This window comes from Felis catus, chromosome B1, assembly GCF_018350175.1.
Source record: "Felis catus isolate Fca126 chromosome B1, F.catus_Fca126_mat1.0, whole genome shotgun sequence".
Classification (NCBI taxonomy): Eukaryota; Metazoa; Chordata; class Mammalia; order Carnivora; family Felidae; genus Felis; species Felis catus.
In genome coordinates this window covers 171642323-171657871 of record NC_058371.1, presented here as the reverse complement: position 1 = coordinate 171657871, position 15549 = coordinate 171642323, and the positions used below count along the sequence as shown (strand labels likewise).

At 39.7% G+C, this 15549-nt stretch overlaps 1 protein-coding gene across 12 annotated transcripts in view; it reads left to right on the top strand.

Annotated features, from left to right (window-relative positions):
• The first annotated feature begins 766 nt into the window (after window positions 1–766).
• N4BP2 (NEDD4 binding protein 2) overlaps window positions 767–15549 on the top strand; it is an 86386-nt gene continuing 71603 nt past the window's right edge. For 7 of the 12 annotated variants that reach the window (XM_045056450.1, XM_019829619.3, XM_023253187.2 and 4 more), the window contains exon 1: window positions 9839–9924. The gene's annotated coding sequence lies outside the window, so the exon portion shown is untranslated. Of the gene's footprint in view, window positions 879–2067; window positions 2173–9827; window positions 9925–15549 lie in introns of those variants that run through there. The other 5 variants (XM_019829623.3, XR_002156413.3, XM_019829622.3 and 2 more) reach the window with 3 other exon arrangements.

Sequence of the window (15549 nt, the reverse complement as noted above, 5' to 3'; positions counted from 1 at the left end):
GTTGGCTTCATTAGAAAATTTACCATCCGAGGTCTCTGCTCAAATATTTGAGTCTAAAAAAACCCCATTAGAATGCTCCCATTGAGTGTGAGTATTTAGACTCAGATGAAGATAAAAATCCACTTGAACTGTTCCCAAATTTCCACTCAGTTTAAAGCAATTACTACAACATTGACAGTCTCTTTGATGCAAAGGAATACTTTGTCACGAGGCTATTTTGTTTCCCTATGAAAAATAATGAAGGTGGAATAAAAAGTAACTGCAAAGGGAGTCGAACAGAGGGAAAACACATGGATAAGCAAAACCACCACCAGAAAGCAAGGGTAAAAAAAATCGTGTACCTGAAAACATTGAACATTACACGTCAGAACACAGAAGAAACAAACCAAAGAAAGCAGAGTTTACGGGGGAAGATGGAGCAGGCGTAGGAGACGAGCAGTGATCGAAAAAGGAAAGCAAGCCTCTTGCCTTTTCTCGGCACCTGAAAACTGAAGCTCTAACTGGAGGGCAAAGGTCAGAGCCTGCAGTTCTGCACCGCAAACAAGCCCACGTTTTGGTGCTTCCGCCAGCGCGTTCAGACAGACGTCGGGCAGAGCAGGTTGGGGGCCGGCAGTCTCCGTCCGGGCGGAGGCCGCCGTCGACCTCTTTGTCTCCCGGCTGCGAGGGGGCCGGTGGGCCCTGAAACCTTCGCGGGCAGCGCCGCGCGCGCATGTTTGGCGTTCACGCGCCCGTCGCCCTACACGCCCCGAGTCAACAGCCCAGTTAGGGAACGCCGAGGCGGTCTGGCTCGCCGCGCGGTCCCTCCCAACTTGCCGCTGGGACCCGCGCCTTGACTGGCCCGCCCCGGCTCTCGTTTCCTCCCCCGCCTCGACCAGCGAGTACGACCTTGTGTTTCTGTTTTGCCTTTTAGGTTGGGAGAGTGAAGAGGGCGAGAAACAGCTGTGGTTTACCGCGCCCTTTTACTTCGGCAAAGGGGCCCCTTATTGATACGTTCACGGGCTCAAAACAGCTCCCGCCTTCCCCGAAAACCCGCCACACTGAAAAGGGCTTGCTCCTCCATGTGACCACTACGACCAGGGAAGGGGGGGAAACAGGATTTCGGGCGAGCTTTTTGGTAGTGGGGATGGCGGTGGAGAGACGGGTCCGATGCGGCAGAACCGGCCAGGCCGGGACTCACTCTCTAGGAGTGTGAGAGGCGGGAGCGCCCGCGGGCCGGGTCCCCGGAGCCGGCCCCGCGGGGCGGGCCGACGCGCCATGGCGGAGCTCGGGGACGAACCAGAGGTCGCGCCGGGGAGCTGGAGAGGGTGGGGGAGGCGGAGGGCGGCGAGCCACCTGAGCGACGTGGCAGCCATTCCCTACTCCCCGAGACCCCTCCTCCCCATTCGGCCGCCCACCCGCCCTCTCGCGGCTGGCTGCTGCGAGGCTGCTCTTCCCCGGCCGGACAGAGAGCGGCAGTGTCTCCCCGCCCGGCGCTCGCGGCGCGTCTCCCCCCCGCGGTCGCCGCTGCTCGCCAGCCCTGCGCCGCGCCGGAGAGCGCAGTGGCGGCGGCGGGAAAGGGCTGCGGACCCGCGGCGCCGCGTCGCGCACTCGACGACGCGGCCCCGGCCTCGACGCCCTCCACCCGCTCCCGGAGCAGGTAAAGGCGGCGGGTGGTAGGCGGGGTGGCGAGTCCGGGAGGGAAGGGACCCTGGGACCCCGAGCCGAAGCGGAGGGCCTGAGGCAGCGGCGGGCGGCGTTGCCACCGAAACCTAAATCCCCGGACGTGGTGGGCCAGCGCGGGCCACTTCCAGCCCGGCCCGCGGGCCTGGCCGCCTGGACGGAGGGGAAGTGAGGCGTCGGCGAGAGGCGGGCCCTGGCACGCCGCCCGAGGCCGGGCGAAGGCGGGGGCCGCGGCCCCTTCCTCGGCCTCTCACTCTCGGGCGGGCCTCCAGGCCCCAGACACACCCCTCTCGACCCCCCAGGCTTCGTCGGTTCCCGCCGGGACTTGACCTCTTGCCCCTTCGAGCGCCTTCGGCGTTTCCCAGGCGGAGCGTTCTTGGAACTTTGGGCCACCCTCTGGAGCACGTAGTCTTAGCAAAGCCGTTTATTTACTCACTTCTTCATATCCAAAGACAGCCTCTCGCTCCACGCGTTCCGATTTTGGATACTGTGCAGAGACATCCCCAGTCCCTGGTATTTGTGCCCCTTTGACCCTCGTCCGCACCCCCCTCCCCCACCGCAACTTTGATCCTCACTGGGACCCTTCTTAAACCCTGCTGTCAACCGGACCCTCTCCGAGATACCCATTTGGAAATCTGTCTTTGATAAAGGGAGTCATCTGACCGGGACAGTTTACACCGTAGGCTCTTTTGGTTAAAACAGTCCTTAACCCCCCTCCCCCCGGCTCCCCCGTCCCCGAGAGCTAGAGTAATAAAGTGTAGATGCCAGATGCCAGATCACGCTTGGTGTTGGCTTTAAAGAATCTTCCTTTCGGCAACAGTCTTTAGAACTAGGATCTGATATTTGTGGCAGGGACAGGTTTGTACACATTCTCGCCATGCAGTGGTTGTAATGTCTCCATAGCACAGTTCCGACTTGAAGGCAGGATTGGCTGGTTTTTCTACTCGATATCTTTAAGCCAATCAAGAAGCGCTGCTTGCCTGGAGACTGGTTAACTCAGAAAAGGTGGGGATTGGTTGAGCGCAGGGAAGAAAATCCTGGAGATCAACCTGGTCTCTCACCGAAAACAATGACTGATTTGCAGCCGCCTCTTTTTTCTCACTTTTAAAAAAATGTCTTTTCATCCTAATATCAGTCTTTTGTTCCGTTTTTATTATTTCTATGGTTTTTCTCTCAAACACCCAGCTATTTTGTAACTTGTTTTAACCATCATTCAGTTCTCAATGAAAGAACCCTTGCACGCTTTAAGAAATGTAAACGTCATGCGTTTTGTGTTTTGATAATCGCGTGGTTCAGTTTTCTAACATTGCTCATTTTTAAAGGTCAGGAATTAAATCAACAATTTTTTAGTTCCTAAGCTAGATAGAGCCTTTATTAATTTAAGCGACTGTGCCTGGATGGGGGGGCTGCGGTGCTGGAAATGGTGGGAAGAATAGGAAAGAAATGGCTGCTTTTGTACAAGGAGGCTACAGTTTAGTTCATGAAAAAGACTAATGAACAATTAAAAAAAAAAAACAAACCCAGTTCAAAATCCCAGTGCAGAAACCCAGCATACAGTACTGAGGAATGTCAGTTTGTGTACCTGTTGACTTTAATAACTTTGAAGGGAAGAGTAAAGAGGACCACGTATTGGACTGCATACAAAAAGTACGCTTAAGTTATTACAAGAGTATTTTTTTCTTTATTGAAGGAGGCTTAGTATCGTGTACACAGTAGAGAGTAAATAAATATCAGCGTAGGTGCATATTTTTTAACAGTATCTGAGGATTTTTCTTCTTTTAAAATCTCCTTTTCCATAACAAACAGGGTTGATGGGGGGTGGGAGGGAGGGGAGGGTGGGTTAGGGGTATTGAGGAGGGCACCTTTTGGGATGAGCACTGGGTGTTGTATGGAAACCAATTTGACAATAAATTTCATATATTGAAAAAAAATAATTACTGATAAAAAAAATCTCCTTTTCTGTCTTCATGATTATCCATGGTTTTGCATGTCTTTTAATATGCAAAGCAGTAACCATGTATTAGTCAATGTGAATTTTAGAAAACGGCTGTCATCTTTGCCTTCCTTCCCTTCAGCTTTTTATATGCAGACTCATGGTGTAAGTCTTGTGAAGAATAAGGCAGGCCAAATATTGAATCTTAACAGATCTCTATTAAATGCCTTTAGAAGCAGTTTTATTAAGAATTAAAGAAGAGATTGAACATTTTAATGTTTGTTTATTTTTGAGAGACAGAGCACGAGTGGGGAAGGGGCAGAGACAGAGAGGGAGACATAGAATCCGAAACAGGCTCCAGGCTCTGAGCTGCCAGCACAGAGACCGACCCGGGGGTCGAACTCATGAACCAAACCATGAGATCATGACCTGAGCTGCAGTTGGACGCTCAACTGACTGAGCCACCCAGGTGCCCCAAGAGAGTGAGCATTTAAAAAAATATTTACCATGCCTACCATTGAATTAGCCGAAAGTCATTATCAGCCTCATCGCCTTCACCCTCATAGTAATAAAAATGGCTACCACATATCTAAGATTGTATATGTATATGCCCGGCACTGTTTTAAGCACTTTACGTATGCTACTATGTTTAATTCTCACAGTTGTATGAGATTTGCACTGTTATTCATACTGTTTCATAAATGAGTAAACAGAAAACATGAGAAATGTGAAGAATGTTGTCCAACATTACCCAATTGGTATTTGGTAGAGTCAGGATTCAAGCAAACCTGAATCTTTGTGACCTGAAACTTTACTCTTAACATATTCTTTTTGTGGCCCTCTGAAACAAAACCTTTGATATCAAGTAAATCATGACATTTCCAAATATCTACCATTCATCCCATCAGTTATAAGATGGGATGTTTTATGTATCTCTATGAAATTAAAACAAAAAACAGCTCCAGGTAGCAGTGATGTATCATTGATTTTAGGATGTATCCTTACGCAGAAATGTAAAAACATGTCTTAAAATTGTTGAAATAAGATATATTGGTTTGTCACATAAACATTTTTCCCTTTACATTATAGTGAGTAGTTCACTGTGCTTTTAAAATATAGACAGATGATAACATTACTCTGAATTTTGGTTTTAACTACCCTCCTACCCACTGTACTATAGTTTTAAAATATGTCTAGATTGGGCAGGCTGTTGGAAGATCTAAGCCTTGTCCTCCAGAAATTATTTCATTAGTACATCTGGATTCAGGTTAATGAATTTGTGCTATCCAAATTCACATAATTTCAAGAATTAAAAAAACAACAACAACCAAACACCACCAACATTTCATTAATTTCCGTGGGGGAAGAAAGTGGCTAGGCCAGCTAGGTTTTTATGACCATCAGTGGAATTACTGGCTGGAAGAACCCATATGTTGCACTTGGCTGAGCCCTGGTTCTGGGTGTACCAGTTTCACTAAACCTCATTAGACTGATGATGGACACTTTTTCTAAACATGGATTGTTCATGTCCTTTGATTACCTAATAGGTCTATTTCTCTTAAAATTTTGAGAATGGTCCAAATATATGGTTTTTAGTGTTTTTTTTCTTTTTTTAAATTTACATCCAAATTAGTATATAGTGCAACAATGATTTCAGTAGATTCCTTAATGCCCCTTACCCATTTAGCTCATCCCCCCTCCCACAATCCTTCCAGTAACCCTCTGTTTTCTGTCCATATTTATGAGTCTCTTCTGTTTTGTCCCCCTCCCTGTTTTTATATTATTTTTGCTTCCCTTCCCTTATGTTCATCTGTTCTGTCTCTTAAAGGTCTCATATGAGTGAAGTCATATGATATTTGTCTTTCTCCAACTGACTAATTTTGCTTAGCATAATACCCTCTAGTTCCATCCACGCAGTTACAAATGGCAAGATTTCATTCTTTTTGATTGCTGAGTAATACTCCATTGTATATACATACCACATTTTCTTTATAGTGTTTTTTCTTAAAAATCTTTTTCTTGCTGTTTTTGGTTACTTTTATTTGTCTGAGGTTTAAAATGTTCATCCATGAATCCGTTGTTCTTTTCCTTTGTCATTGCTTCATATTTTCAAATTAAGAAATTTCATTGTTCTACGGATGTGATAATCAGTTTTTTCTAATATTTATTTTTTTAAGTTTATTTTATTAAATAATCTCTGTGCCCAATGTGGGGCTCAAAATCATGACCTCGAGATGAAGAGTGAGAGATCTGACTGAGCCAGCCAGGTGCCCATCTAATATTTCTAAAATTAACTTTGTAATCAGAATTTAGGATAAATTCTAAGCATAAATTCATAATTCTAAGGTGATACCACCTTAATTGTTTCAGGAATTACTATTAAATCTTTTTATCACTATTAAAAACTTTAATCTTGTTTTGGAAAGCCTATCTTGTCTCCCCTTACCCCTCCCCCCCCCACCTTTTTTTTAATGGTGGTCATCGTGTCAGGTGTGAGGTGATATCTCATGGTTTTGATTAACATTTCCTTGATGATTAGTGATGTTGAACATCTTCGCATATGCTTGTAGGCCATTTGTATATCAGTCATCAGTGGAGAAATATCTATTCAAGTCCTTTCCCCATTTTAAAATTTGAGATTTTTTTTTGTTTGTTATTGACTTGCAGGAATTACTTGTACATTTTGGATATTAATACCTTATCAAATACATGGTTTGCAAATACTTTCTCCTGTTTTGTAGATTTGCCTTTTCACTCTGTGGATTGTTTCCTTTGCTGTGCAGAAGTTTTCAAGTTTGATGTAGTCCCATTTGTGTATTTTTGCTTTTGTCTCCTGTGCATTTGGTGCCATATCCAAGAAGTCATTGCCAGTCTAAGGTCATGAAGTTTTCTCCTGTGTTTTTTCCTAAGAGTTTTATGGTTTCATGTTTAGGTCTTCAACTCCTTTTGAATTAATTTTTGTATATGGTGTCAGGTAAGAGTCCAAGTTCATTCTTTTGCTTGTGGATATCCAGTTTCCCAAGTACCATTTGTTGAAAAGACTAACCCCTCTCCATTGTGTAGCCTTGGCATCCTTGTCAAAGATAACTTGACCATATATGTGAGGATTTATTTCTGGGCTCTATATTCTGTTGCAACTGTTCTTAGGTTTCTCTCTCTCTCTCTCTCTTTTTTTAAATATTTATTTATGTTGAGAGAGAGAGAGAGAGTGCGAGCAGTAGAGGGACACACAGAATCTGAAACAGGCTCCAGGCTCTGAGCTGTCAGCACAGAGCCCGACACAGGGCTCGAACCCACAAGCCATGAGATCATGACTTGAGCTGAAGTCCGATGTTCAACCTACTGAGCCACCCAGGTGCCCCTGTTCTTAGGTCTTTTTATGCTGGTACCATACTGTTTTGATTACTGTAGCTTTGTTAATATGTTTTGAAATCAGGAAGTGTGAAGCCTCCAGATTTGTTTTAATTTCTCAAGGTTGTTTGGCTATTCGGAGTCCTTTTCTTCACTGAAAAAAATACATATATACAGTAAAACTTTGGTTCATGAGCATAATTCGTTCCAGAAACAGGCTTGTAATCCAAAGCACTTGTATATCAAAGTGTATTTCCCCATAAGAAATAATGAGAAGTCAGATAATTCATTCCACAATCCCAAAATGTTCATATAAAAATGATTACAATACTGTAACATAGTACAAAATAATAAAGAAAATATATAAAGAAAAAGAAACAACCTAAGGTAAAAGCACTTACCTTTAAAAACCTTTGTGGCTGGTATGAGGGAGACAAGAGTGAGGAAGGTTATTGTGTAGGACGATTTTCACTATCACTAATGGAATCACTGCAATCTATTGGCCCATTGGAATCTTTCTCTTTTTGTGCAACTTTAACAAGGAACCTATCCAGTGACACTTGGTTTTTGCCTCCTTTTGAGGATTTTGTGGAAATGTGACATTGCATTGTCATTAAACACATTCGTTGCTTGCACTTCTACATCCTTTTCTGATGGTGCTTTCCTACAAAATTTTGTACCATTTCTCACATTTACTCATCTCCCTAATCTCATTTGAAGTGAGATTTCATCTTTTTCTCTTCTATAGATGAGATGCTGATGCAGACTTCTTACAAATCTTGCCGTTTTGGCTGCTTGGACACCTTGTTCGTTCTTCTTGATTTCCTTCTTAGCTTCCACCATAATCATCTCTTTCTTACTGCCTTTCTTTTCAACCTTTTTCTGCATGGGGGCCATTGTATACGCTCACAGAATTGTTGACTACAGTATTAATAAACTTGTCATATGTTGTATTTAATATAACTGGCAATAAGGCAGCAGAGAAAAGGGTCTGTATCTGCAGGTACCCTGACCTGGAATGAAGCAAAGCATTTCTAAGCTTACTCTCAGCATAGAAAAGCAAAGGACTGTCCATAGGTGCTTTGAAGTGACAAAAGATACACTAGTGCCTATTGTGGGCGCCTTGCAATGTTCTGAAAAATCATTGATTTCTGCCAAACATCATGGCCTGAGACCGAGCATCTGAGCTCAGGATCGCCCACAATCCTGCAGAGAGAGAGAGAGAGAGAGAGAGAGAGAGAGAGAGAGAAGAAGAGAGAGAAGAGTAACCATCAGCATCATGTGTTACTTGCACTGCAAGACATCGTATTGCAAGACATCACTCGTTTATCAAGTTAAAATTTGTTAGAAGTGTTTGCTCATCTTGCAGAACACTTGCAGAGCAAGTTACTTGCAATCCAAGGTTTTACTGTATATGTATGTATGTGTGTATATATATACGTGTGTGTGTATACATATACATACATTTATATATATGATGATGATGATTATTTTTTGTTAGAGTAGGCTCCACTCTCAATACGGGGCTTGAATTGATGACCCTGAGATCAAGAGTCATCATCCACTGACTGAGCCAGCCAGGAGCCCCTCCTTTTCTTAAGTTTTATCCATTAGAATTTCTTCTTTCATTTTCTTCCTTTCCTTATAGCATGATTGGATTTTTCTTCTCAGAGTACATATGGATAGATAAACAGATATAATAATATTTTTTGAGTATTATACATTTATGTTATATATGTGTATATTTTGGACTTTCCTAAATTTCATTTAAGGATTTAGCTTGTAATTTGCTCTTTTAAATTATGAGAAAACATTATCTTTAGCATATATCTTCCAGAAAAAGGATATTCTCCACTATAACTATAAACCCATTATTTCTAGCAAGATAACAATAATTCCCTAACAGACTCATACCATATATTTCTTCAGTTCCCCAAACATTTTTTGTTTTTTTTTCTTAATACCAAATTCACATTAAGAGCTACCCATTGCATTTAGTTATCTCTTTGAGTCTTTTTTATTGTAGCACTGCCTTTCTTACCTGTCTACACAACCTTCCCTCTCTTACCCCGTGATACAGACTTGGTAGGTCTGTTGAGAATGTCTATGTTTTTTGTATTGCTGATCATTTATTTACTCATGGTGTAGTATAACCTCTTTATACCCTGTATTTTGTATAAACTGGGTGTTTAAACGTGTTTCAGATTCAGGTTAAAGATTTTTGGAAGAATATTTAGTAATGCTTTGTACTCCTATTGTTTCATATTAAGAGGCACATAACATTTAGTTGTCCTATCATTTTGATTCTGTGTTTGATCACCAGGCTAAGGTGGTGACAACCAGATCATTTTATTGTAAAGTTATCTTTTCTTTTTTGCATCTAGTAAATCATCTGTACCTGCTACTTTGACACCAGGTAAATCACTATCAACCTTTCACCTAATGATTTTAGCCTTCATTGATGATTATTGATTCCTGTTCAGTTACTCATTATAAATATTAAAATTATATTGTTCCTTGTACATTGCTGTTGCATTGTCCTCTTCTATGAAGACTTTTCCCTTATCAGTTAGGGCTATTTGTTACCTTGAAAAAAATGTTCTTTTTGAAAAATAAATGCTTAGTTTGTTCCTTTAATATAACCATTTCCAAGTGTAGTAGTTACCTCCAGTGGTGGCAAATGAGTTTGATTTTTTTCTTTTTCTTCCTTCTTTTTTTTTTTTTTTTTTTTTACTTTTATGGCTTTCTGTGTGGAATCTCATATATTTGTATTATAAATATTATATATGTTTTGAACTTTGATATCATTTAGGACTGTAGTTTGATATAAATTTGTCTTTATTATATATGTAAAATATGTAACTTACTATTTTTTTATTTATAGTAAGAAGACATGTTAGGTAACAGGAAGAGCTGTAGAGTTTGCAGATATCAACTGTGGCCTTAAAAAGCATGTTGGTAGCATCAAAGCCAGGCAGATGGTAAGTATAACCAAAGTCATAGAGTATGAATATTTTACACATAGGTTCTCAAGCCTTTTTATTTGCGTGATTAAAAAAAAACCTCTCAGAAGGAAAATGTAGTTACAAATTTTGTTACTAGAATTTCTCGAAGAGTTTGTGGTTGCATAAAACAACTGTATTGTAGTCCTGGTTTTCCCTTTTAATGTGTGTTTTCATTTCTCTGCTTCTAAACTGCTTCTTCATATTTCATATATTGTTAGCATCTGCATATATTATCTGTGCACCCATTTTCTATATGGGACTATGGCTAACTGCCAGATTGAAGTATATATCATAATCTATGTAATCAAGGAACATGGCTAATGGGAAAATAAACACATACAGATGAAAATATGTTGGTAAAACCAACAATGTGAGACTCTAAAATAACCAAGCAAGACTAGGACTGGCAGTATGTAATGAAGGATTATAGAAAGTATTGAAGAAGTCTATAGAAACACACCTTCTTGGATTCTTTAGCTAAAAGTGTATATTGTTCAGCAACTGGCTTTTTTCTTTAAGAATATGTCTAAGAGATCTTTCTGGTTTCTGCACACATATGGTTTCTTCGTTCTACCTTAAATTTTATAACAATTGCCTAGTATTCTAAAAGGTGATTTTTATCATAATTTATTTAGCCATACTCTTATCCATTGATATTTAGGATGTCTTCAGTGATCAAGTATAATAGTTCTTAGGGCATAGATAGATACATTTTAAGATTATTAGTTACGTTTTCTGTAAATGCTGTCTTTTTCAAGTGACACACTCTTTGGTACTTTGATGAGATAAGTACTTATCTTACCCTTATCGCAGTAGCACACTTAAAATCATTTTGTAGGAAACTTAATCTCCAGTTAAGATGGATTGATTGGTTTTGGTAGCATTTGTTTATGAGAGAGATGTTTCTTTATTTTCTCATTTTAGAGAAAGCAAGAGCATGAGTGAGGGGGGTGGGTGGGAAGAAGGGGCAGAGGGAGAGAGAGAATCTTAAGCAGATCCCACTCCTAGTGCAAGCCCGATTGATACAGGACTGGATGCGACAAGCCTGGGATCATGGCCTGGGCCAAAATCAAGAGTTGAGTTGGATGCTGAACCCACTGAGCCACCCAGGCACCCTGAGAGAGATGTTTCTTGATCTTTTTTGCTATGCTGCCATATATATTCCTTATAGAGAGATGCTTTGAGTCCTATGATTGCCATATATATTCCTTATAGAGAGATGCTTTTTTTTAAACATTACCATTTTTTAAAAATTTTATTTATTTATTTTGAAATATACAGAGAGAGGTGCGCGTGTGAGTGCACGCAAGCAGGGGAGGGAAAGAGAGAGAGGTAGAGAAAGAATCCCAAGCAGGCTCTGCTCTGATAGTGCAGAGTTCAACATGGGGCTCCAACTCACAAACTGAACTCATGAACCCTGAGATCATGACCTGAGCCCGAACCAAGGACGCTTAACCTACTGAGCCACCCAGGCACCCCTAGAGAGATGCTTTTGTTTTTTCTTCCTTTTTTGATGTTTTTAAGGAGCTAAGGTGTTATTAACACATTTGATTCTTAGTATCAGTTTTCTTAGGCCTGTTCTTTGTAGATGATATTGCATATTAAATAGAATATATTTCTTGATTGTCATAGAAACTTACTATTTTTTGTTTATTTTTCTGTAAAGGTAAATTGTCTAAAATTAGTTGTCCTTATATAAATTTATTATTTATTTATAAAATGACATGGGAGTTTTTTTAGTGTCAGTATTGTGTTGATGATGTAGTTTTCAATAGGAAGGGGGTTTTTTTTGAAGTGGTATTTACTGGTATATTCACTTTAATGACAGTACTGACCGTTGCCATACCATTGTTAAAGTTCATGTTCACTCTAAATGTTAACCTAGAATTTTTTTTTTAATGTTTAAAAGAACATATACATCCTTATCTGTTAAAAAAACAAACAACAAACTCGAGTTGATAAGACTTCTGCTTACCATGCTGGAATATTTTTGATGATAATCAGTGAGCAAGTATGTATTGGTTGGTTAGATTCTCTATCAGGTTAAAATTAAATAATAGAGGGAGAAGAGCTTGGAAAATGTGTATATGAAATCTATATATTCATGGTCTCATTGTTAACAAAAATTTATATTATTTGTTTTATTTTATTTTATTTTATTTTATTTTATTTTATTTTATTTTATTTTATTTTATTTTTTTTAATATATGAAATTTATTGTCGAATTGGTTTCCATACAACACCCAGTGCTCATCCCAAAAGGTGCCCTCCTCAATACCCATCACCCACCCTCCCTTCCCTCCCACCCCCCATCAACCCTCAGTTTGTTCTCAGTTTTTAACAGTCTCTTATGCTTTGGCTCTCTCCCACTCTAACCTCTTTTTTTTTTTTTTTTTTTTCCTTCCCCTCCCCCATGGGTTTCTGTTAAGTTTCTCAGGATCCACATAAGAGTGAAACCATATGGTATCTGTCTTTTTCTGTATGGCTTATTATATTATTTGTTTTTATGTTCTTCATTTGAGCCACTTCTTTCACATTTCTCCATTATATATCAAATGTTACCCATTCTTATATAGCATATCCTTTTAGAATACACTCTCTGTTTAGGTCAGGTATGTATGTGAAGAAGCTACATAACCTTGTTTAAACTAGTTTATTAATAAGTCTCTCTTTATGGAAAAAGGAAGATGCATAAGATCAGTTGATAAAAATGTTGAACATTACTCAAGTGAATAAATGAGATTGAAATAATATGGATATATAAAGTAAAACTAGTATTTGGGTGGTAGTGTATGTTTTTATGTATACGATGTTCTTCACTGTATTAAATATTAGACACTTAAACTGCCTACATGTTTAGATCTTTTTCCATATAAGTAGACACAATGAAAAAAGAGGTGGAAGGGATACATGGTTTAATAGGTAGAGGAACAAGTATAGAGGGAAGTCTAAGATTTAGCTTTGCTAATAGTAATTGTTTTTTCCCTGATTGTTAAAATACATATATATTACAGATCATTTGGAAAATGCAAATGTAGTATGTAAAAAGAGTAACATGTTAAAAATAAAATTACTTGTAATCTCAAATTATCCAGAGATTTCTAGTCTAATACTACAGTCTGATCTAGTCCCATTAAATTATATTAAGTTTTGTGTCTTGCCTTCTTTTCTAACATTGTTTTACAAAAAACCCTCGGGTGCCTGAGTGGCTCGGTGGGTTAAGTGTCGGATTTTGGCTCAGGTCATGATCTCATGGTTCCTGGGTTCCAGCCCTGTGTCAGGCTCTGTGCTGACAGCTCAGAGCCTGGAGCCTGCTTCGGATTCTGTGTCTCCCTCTCTCTCTGCCCCACCCCTGCTTGCGCTCTGTCTCTGTCTCTCAGAAATGAATAAAAGTTAAAAAAAAAAAAAAACCTCTCAATGAAATATTATCCAAAATATAGTTTTTAATGACTGTATAGATTCCATTTTAGGAATCGAAAGGGATATTGTGCTTGATACTTTTCTAGTCCTTAGTTTTCTTATTTGCAAAATAGGCATAATAATAGTTACTAGTTTAAGAGTTAAGTAAATTCATGATTTAACATTCTAGCTGGCATGTGTTAACTATTTAATAAATTATACTTACTATTACCAGAAATTATTTTATCTTTCTTTTCTCATTATTTAGTTGTTTTTTAGTTTTTCTTTGTAAAAAGTTACTGTATTTTGAACATTTCTATATAAATATCTCTGTAAATCTGATTTTTTTAATGATGAATTCCTAAAAGTGGAATTACTATATCAAAGAATATAAATACAGTTGACCCTTGAACATCACAGGTTTTTTTTTTAAATATATTTTTTTTCAACGTTTATTTATTTTTGGGACAGAGAGAGACAGAGCATGAACGGGGGAGGGGCAGAGAGAGAGGGAGACACAGAATCAGAAACAGGCTCCAGGCTCTGAGCCATCAGCCCAGAGCCTGACGTGGGGCTCGAACTCAGGGACCCCGAGATCGTGACCTGGCTGAAGTCGGACACTTAACCGACTGCGCCACCCAGGCGCCCCGAACATCACAGGTTTAAACTGCCTGGATCCATTCATGTGCAGATTTTTTACTGTTCTGTAAATGTATTTTCTCCTCTTTATATTTTTCTTAATAACGTTTTCTTTTCTATAGCTTACTTTATTGTAACAAAACAGTATATAATACAAAATTTGTGTTAATTGACTATATGTTCTCAGTAAGGCTTCCAGTCAACAGTAGGCTATTAGTAGTTAAGTCAAAAGCTATATGGGGATTTTTAACTGTGTGGGTGGTCGGCACTCCTAACCACTCCCAACGTTGTTGGGATCAGCTGTAATTTAAGATTTCTTGATACATAGTGCCAGTTTGCTTTCTATAAAGGTTATACTAGTTTATTCTTATCACAATATATGAAAATTCCTGTTTCACTATAACTTTGCCAACAATGGCTATTATTATTTAAAAAATATTTTTTATCTATTAGGCAACATAATAATGCTCTCTTTTTTTAACATCAATTTATTTTTGAGAGAGAGAGCATGAGTATGAGTGGGGGAGGGGCAGAGAGAGAGAGGGAGGCATAGAATCTGAAGCAGGCTCCAGGCTCTGAACTGTCTGCGCAGAACCTGATGTGGGACTTGAACCCGCAAACCATGAGATCATGACCTAAGCTGAAGTTGGACGCTTAACCGACTGAACTACCAGGCGCCCCAATAATATTCTCTTTTAATTCCATTTTATTAATAGGGTTAAACTTTTTTTTGTTGTTGTTTAAGTAGGCTTCACGCTCAGCCCAATGTAGGGCTTGAACTCATGACCCTCAGATCAAAACCTGAGCTGAGATCAAGAGTCGGACGCTTAACTGACTGAACCACCCAGGTGCCTCAGTGCAGTTAAACTTATAAATTTTATTGAGTATTGTATTACTATTTCTTTTTAGAATCTTGTACTTATTGCTTTCCTGTTCTTCTTGTTTCTTTTTCCTTACCTTAATACTTCACTTATCTAGCAGAAGTTTATTGAGTGCTTATTATGTGCTAGACATTGTTTTGGTATTGATATGTAGTTTGGGTACTTATTTAGTTTAGTGATAGCAATGCAAAAGTAAACAATTGGCAAAAACATTTGCCTTCAAAGAGTTCACTTTCTAGCGTTAGGGTATACAGACGTTAAACAAAATGAACATCTAAATTATAGAGTGATAATGAAAGGGAGATGGAGAGAACGTGTGTGTGCACAGTTTTATGTAGGGTGGTTAGGTCACTGCAAAAGTGCCTTAAGTAAAGTCTTGTAAGAAATGAGTCAGGAGGGGCGCCTGGGTGGCTCAGTCAGTTGAGCTGCCGACTTTGGCTCAGGTCATGATCTCTCTGTACGTGGGTTCTAGCCCTGCGTCGGGCTTTGTGCTGACAGCTCAGGGCCTGGACCTACTTTGGATTCTGTGTCTTCATCTCTCTCTCTGCCCCTTCCCTGCTCAAACTCTGTTTCTCTCTGTCTCAAAAATAAATAAATGTTAACAAAAAAATTTTTTTAAAGAAATGAGTCAGATATCTAGGGAAAGTGCATTTCAGGCTACAAATTAAGTATAAGGACAGTG